The following is a 6,064-nucleotide window of genomic DNA, read 5'->3' as shown; positions in this document are numbered from 1 at the left end:
AAGAGAATGGCTTGAACCCTGGAGCCGAGATCCCGCCACTGCACTCCTGCCTGGCGACAGAGTAAGACTCTGTCAAAAAAAAAAAAAAAAAAAAAAAAAAAGATGATTTTAGCAACATTGTCCCCATTTTCCAGAAGAGAAAACTGAGGCTGATCCAGAAGTTAAGGATTCCAGTGGTAGAAGCAGCACCAGGTGTCATGATCCAGCCCTGTCACATCATGAGTCTCTAGAGAGCAGAAATTTTGTGCTCACTTCAGGGTCTCCCATGAACAGCTCCTCCCCTGAAATCCAGAAAATAGTGGGGTGAATTGCACACAGGTAGGAACCAGGTCTGTCGCCTTCACCTCCTAACTCCAGAGGCTAGCATAGCACTTGGCACAAAGTAGTAGCACCTGTAAATACTCAGGGGTATGAATAGAATTGAAGATTTAGTGAATTCATGAATTAAAATATATAATAAATAGACACACTGTTAAGTGAATAGATTCATTAATTAACATAAGGGCATTAGGATTAATGCCCTTATGTGTGGATTAAATGAAAAGTATATCAATGGATAATGGATGAATGCAGGATGGGTGAATGGATGATGGATAAATGGATAGATGGGTGGATGGAAGGATAGGTGGATGAATGGGTGAATGAATGGATGATGGATAAGTGGATAGATGAGTGGATAAATGGATAGGTGGATGGAAGGATGCATGGATGGATGGATGGATAGATGGATGACGAATGGATGGTGGATGAATGGGTGAATGGATGGATGGTGGATACATGGATAGATGGGTAGATGGATGGGTTGGTGGATGGACAGACGGATGCATGAAAGAATGGGTGGATGAATGGAAAGATGGGTGGATGGTGGGTGAATGGATGAACGATGGATAAATGTGTAGATGGGTGGATAGATGGAGAGTGGATGGATGGATGAATAGTTGAGTGCATGGATGGATAAATGGATTAATTAGTAAGTATAAAATATAGGATAGATAATAAATTAATGTAGATATAAATAGACAAGCAAATAATAAATAGTGAATGAATTAACAATTGACTCAGTGGAAGGATGGATAAATGAATAAGTGAGTATAATTTATGTGTGGATAAGTGATCAGACTTGGGTTGCTCAGAGACAATAGAGCTGCCTCAGCTTCAGCCTCACAATACCCACCTCCCATCTCCATTAAAATCCTGGCTATTTTTATCCCTTTGGCAAAGGGGAGTTACTTATTTATTTTTTATTTTTTTGGACACAGCTTATTAAAGGAGAAAGCACACAGAGCCCTTCCTCCCACAGGTGCCTCTTTAGCTGCATAAACCCACCCTCTGTCAGGCAGCCAGGAATAAAGCTAAGCAGAAAGCCACAGAAAGTGCACGAAATCAAATACAGAAAGACAGAAAAAGAAGTTGGGCAAACTTTACTGCTCTCTCTAGAGAGATCCATAGGAGGGAGATTTATTAGGCTGAGCCTGAAATGACTGATTTCCATTTACCCATGCCTGAGTTACTTAGTGAGCTTCATATGCCAGGCTGTGGAGACACACAGATGAACTACACAGACATAGCCACTGCCCTCATGGAACTTAACGCCTAGTGGGAGAGACAGAGGAAAAAAATCAGCAAGCAAAAATATAGTATGGCATCAGAAAAAAGGAATAGTGAGTGTACTGATTATCTATGGCTGCATAATAAATTACCCAAAATGTAGTGGCACAATTTCTGGGGGCCAAAAATCCATCTGCATGGCTCTTGCTTAGGGTCGCTTGTGAAGTTGCAGTCCAGATGGTGGCCAGGACTGCAGTCTCATCTGAAAGCTCAACTGGGGCTGAAGGCTCCACTACCCAGGTGGCTCACACACATGCTTGGCAAGTTAGTGCCAGCTGTCGGCAGGAGGCCTCAGTTTCTCTCCATACATACATCTCCAGAAAGCTGCTTGAGCACCCCCATGACATGGCATCTGGCTTCCTCCACTGTGAGTGATCCAAGAAATTGCTGGGGGAAGCTGAAATTTCACTTATGACCTTATCTCAGAGGTCACACACCATCCTTCTCCACCACATTCTATTCTCCAAGAGCAAGTCAAAAAGTCCAGCCCACACTCAAGGAGAGGGGAATGAATCATTGCCTTTTGAAGGGAGGAGTGTCAAAGAATGTAAGGACATGTTTTAAAACCACCACAAAGAGTGCCAGAAGGCCAGAATGATATGACAAGTGGATGCTGTCAAAGTCTTTGGAAAGTGCCCCCCAAGGAGAAGATCTGCAAGGACAAAGGCCTACAGGTAGGAGTGAGTTTGTTGTGTTTGGAAACAAGAAGGTGTGGATGAGGCTACAGTGTGTAAAGAAAGCAGAGATCAAAGAAGACCTGGTTGGAGAAAGGCAGGAGGAGGGCATGTGTATGTATGCAGTGTGGATTCTAGCCCACTGGAGATTTTATGGAGTTCTTGCCTGTGCCAATTTTTCGACTGCCTCCAGAACTTCATGGGAGAGGTGCTATTGTTATTCCCACCACAAAAAGGAGGACGCTTAGGCTCAGATAAGTTAAGAAAGGTCACACACCTACCTGTGAATTGGAGCTCAAGTGTGCACCCAGGCAGGCCAGCCCCAAAGGCAACAGTGCTGATGTATTCCAGAGGGAATGCTGCAAGGAACATACAGAGACAATGGGGTGCAAATGCCTCTGAAGGGAAAATAGGTGGAGAAAGAGAGAGAAACAGAAGACGTGGAACTGAGATGCCAAGAGATACAATGACAGAGAAAGACAGCAAAGGAGATAGAGGAGGATTAAGCATCGGAAATCTTTAGGCAGGCAGACGCAAGGAAGACGAGAGAAAAATAAAGTAAGAGACAGAGACCTGAAGACAGGGGAGGCACGGGATGGAGGAGGTGAGCCAGCATGTGTATGGCGTGCGTGAGTGCAGTGCCTTTGCGCTGGGTGGTGCCGGGACCCCGCTAACTCAGACCATCCATCGCTGCTGTCTCCTATCAGCAGGAGGGCCGGGGGAGGGAGAGAAAGCTGACAGGAGACAGTGTGATTCCAGTAATTCCAGATGAAATCACAGCCAGAATGCTTGCCAGGAAGTGGGGCGGGGTGGTCAGGGAGAGGGAGGGAACGTCCAGAGAAAGTTTAGCAAATAGCTTGACAATTCCCTCCTCCATACCCTCAAAATGCCATAGATACGGGGTGGGGAGGATGGCCCTGAGTTTCGGGCTGGAATCAAGGCATCCAGGAGGGGAGGTTGTGCCCACTGACAAGGAGGACGTCTGCCTCCATCAGTCTATGTGAGGATCCAAGCCAGGATCACATGTTTTCGTGATTGGTTTTCACACCTCTTTCCTGTCCTTTGCTCTAGAACAGCCCCTCACCTTTTTTCCTTCCTTTTTAATTATATCGACATTTTTGAAAAGTCTGGACCAACTGTGTTTTGAATGTCTCACAATCTGGGTTCGTCCAGTGATGTCCTCACCATCCAATTCACGGTAAACCTTTTGGGCAGTCACATCACAAAAGTATGTGTTTTCCATTGCATCTCTTCAGGGGACATACGATGTCACTCGGTCCCGTTACTGGATATGCTGAGTATTTGGTCAGCTGGTTAAGGTGGGATCCACCAGATGTTTCTGTTGTTAAAGCACCCATTTCCCTGTGTAAATAATATAATCCACAGGATAGTACTTTGGGAGTATGTAAATACCCCTTTCTCTCATAAACTTTTGACCAGTAGTTTTAGAATCCATTAATGATCCTTGCCAGAATCAAATATTGCAGGGATGGCTGCAACACGGAGTTTTTAAAATTTATGTATATTTTTACACTGTTAACATTCTTCGATAAAGAAGGGTTTCCCACTGCTGTCCTCTTATTTTATATATAATGCATGAGCATTTTTTTTTTTTTTTTTTTTTTTGAGACGGAGTCTCGCTCTGTCGCCCAGGCTGGAGTGCAGTGGCCGGATCTCAGCTCACTGCAAGCTCCGCCTCCCGGGTTCACGCCATTCTCCAGCCTCAGCCTCCCGAGTAGCTGGGACTACAGGCGCCCGCCACCTCGCCCGGCTAGTTTTTTGTATTTCTTAATAGAGACGGGGTTTCACCGTGTTAGCCAGGATGGTCTCGAACTCCTGACCTCGTGATCCGCCCGTCTCGGCCTCCCAAAGTGCTGGGATTACAGGCTTGAGCCACCACGCCCGGCCAACATAAGCATTTTTTTAATGCTCCAGTTGTCCCAGGTTTAGCCAGGTGGACCCCTGCAAACTGGCCCCTGCATCCTTGTGCATGTGCCTCCTTCATTCTTTGAGAACTTCCTAACTTTCTGACACAATAAAATGTTCCAGACTCATCTTCTACTTTCCTTGTTCAAATGCTCAAATCATCCACTTCTCCAAGATGACCCGATCCCTTTCAGTGGAGAATGGTGTTTAAAAGCCATAATATCAAGGCAGGAGAATCACTTGAGCCCAGGAGTTCCAGATCAGCCTGGGCAAAATGACAAAACCACATCTCCATCAAGGAAAATACAAAAATTAGGCAGCCATGGTGGTGCATACTTGTAGTCACAGTTACTCAGGAGGTTGAGGTGGGAGGATCACTTGAGCCCAGGAGGTCAAGGCTGCCTGCAGTGGGCCAAGATCATGCCATTGCACTCCAGCCTGGGTGACAGAGTGAGACCCTATCTCAAAAATGAATAAAATAAAATAAAACAAAAGCCAAAATACGTGTTCTAAGTGTGTTTATTACTGTAAAGGTATTGCTATTTCTAGTTTCTTTCAGTAAATAGAAGAAACACTTGAGTTCATTCTGATGCCTCCAAATTAAATCCAACATCACAGAGTTCTTTCTCACAAGTCCCTCATTCCATATCGTATCTCTCTGATTTCACTTTGAGAACCCCATTTCCTCCAATATCAACGTATTTGTTCAATAGTTTCAGAATTACACTGATCCTACTATCAACAACAATCTATTCGTTCAAGTTCAAGATTTCTTTGTAGTTCTTGTTGTCCTTAGAGTGTATTGAATTGAGAGCACAGTTAGAGAACTGTGTTCAAAGGTTACTTGAGCTGATTCCCTTCCTACATGGTTACATTTGTATTATTATTGATTGTTGCTTAACAAACTACCCCAGAACTTAGTGGCTTAAAGCCATAACGTTTATTGTCTCACAGTATCTCTGGATCCAGGTGTGGCTTACCTGGGTCCTCCAGTTCAGGAGCTCTCACAGGCTTCGGCCAAGGTGTCAGCAGGGCTGGGTCCTTCTGGGGGCTTGACTGGGGGAGATCTACTTCCATGCTCACTCACAAGGCTGTTGTGGGATTTGATTCCTTGGGGGCTGCTGGACTGTGGGCCTCAGTTCCTCACTCAGTACTTTGCCAGATGTCCTTCAGTTCCTTGCCAGGTCACCTTGTCTATCAAGCTTAGCACATGAGAAGCACCAGGGAGGCAGAATACCAACAAGATAGAAGCCACAGCGCTTTGGAACCTAATTGACAGGAGTAACTTTTTCTCATCACTTTTTCCATATTTCATTCATTAGAAGTGAGTCACCAGGTCCAGTCAATGTTCAAGGGAAAAGGATTATACAAAAGGTGGTAGTACCAGAAAGTGGGCGTCACTGGGGGCCACTTTAGAAGCCTGCCTAGCAAAGTTATCAACGTGATATGTAGTTAGGCTTGTTTGTTTCTATGTACATTCAATTTTAGGGTTTGATGTCTTTTTCAACATCTTTGATTAAATTTCATCTTTGAATTTGTAAAATATTTATATGATTCAAGAGTATAAATTATAGACAAAGAAGTCCCAAGAGCAGTCTCATTCTTATCTCCATGCTGTCACCCCATTCCCAATTACCTTCTTTTTTTATTTTTTTCTTTTTATTATCATTATTATTATTTTTTGAGATGCAGTCTTGCTCTGTCGCCCAGGCTGGAGTGCAGTGGCTCGATCTTGGCTCACTGCAAGCTCTGCCTCCCGGGTTCATGCCATTCTCCTGACTCAGCCTCCCGAGTAGCTGGGACTACAGGTGCCCACCACCACACCCAGATACTTTTTTTGTATTTTCAGTAGAGAT

The 6,064-nt window shown here is 44.6% G+C and overlaps 1 long non-coding RNA gene across 1 annotated transcript; it reads right to left on the bottom strand.

The window, feature by feature from the left end:
* Positions 1-1,635: 1,635 nt before the first annotated feature.
* On the bottom strand, positions 1,636-5,459 carry LOC126929548 (uncharacterized). Its single transcript, XR_007717196.1, has 3 exons — positions 5,189-5,459; positions 2,564-2,641; positions 1,636-1,973 (listed from the first exon to the last, which is right to left on the bottom strand). It is a non-coding gene; the product is annotated as an uncharacterized LOC126929548 (long non-coding RNA).
* Positions 5,460-6,064: the final 605 nt, after the last annotated feature.

The sequence above is a fragment of the Macaca thibetana genome, chromosome 10 (genome assembly GCF_024542745.1).
Source record: "Macaca thibetana thibetana isolate TM-01 chromosome 10, ASM2454274v1, whole genome shotgun sequence".
Classification (NCBI taxonomy): Eukaryota; Metazoa; Chordata; class Mammalia; order Primates; family Cercopithecidae; genus Macaca; species Macaca thibetana.
This window is presented reverse-complemented; position numbering and strand designations above follow the sequence as displayed.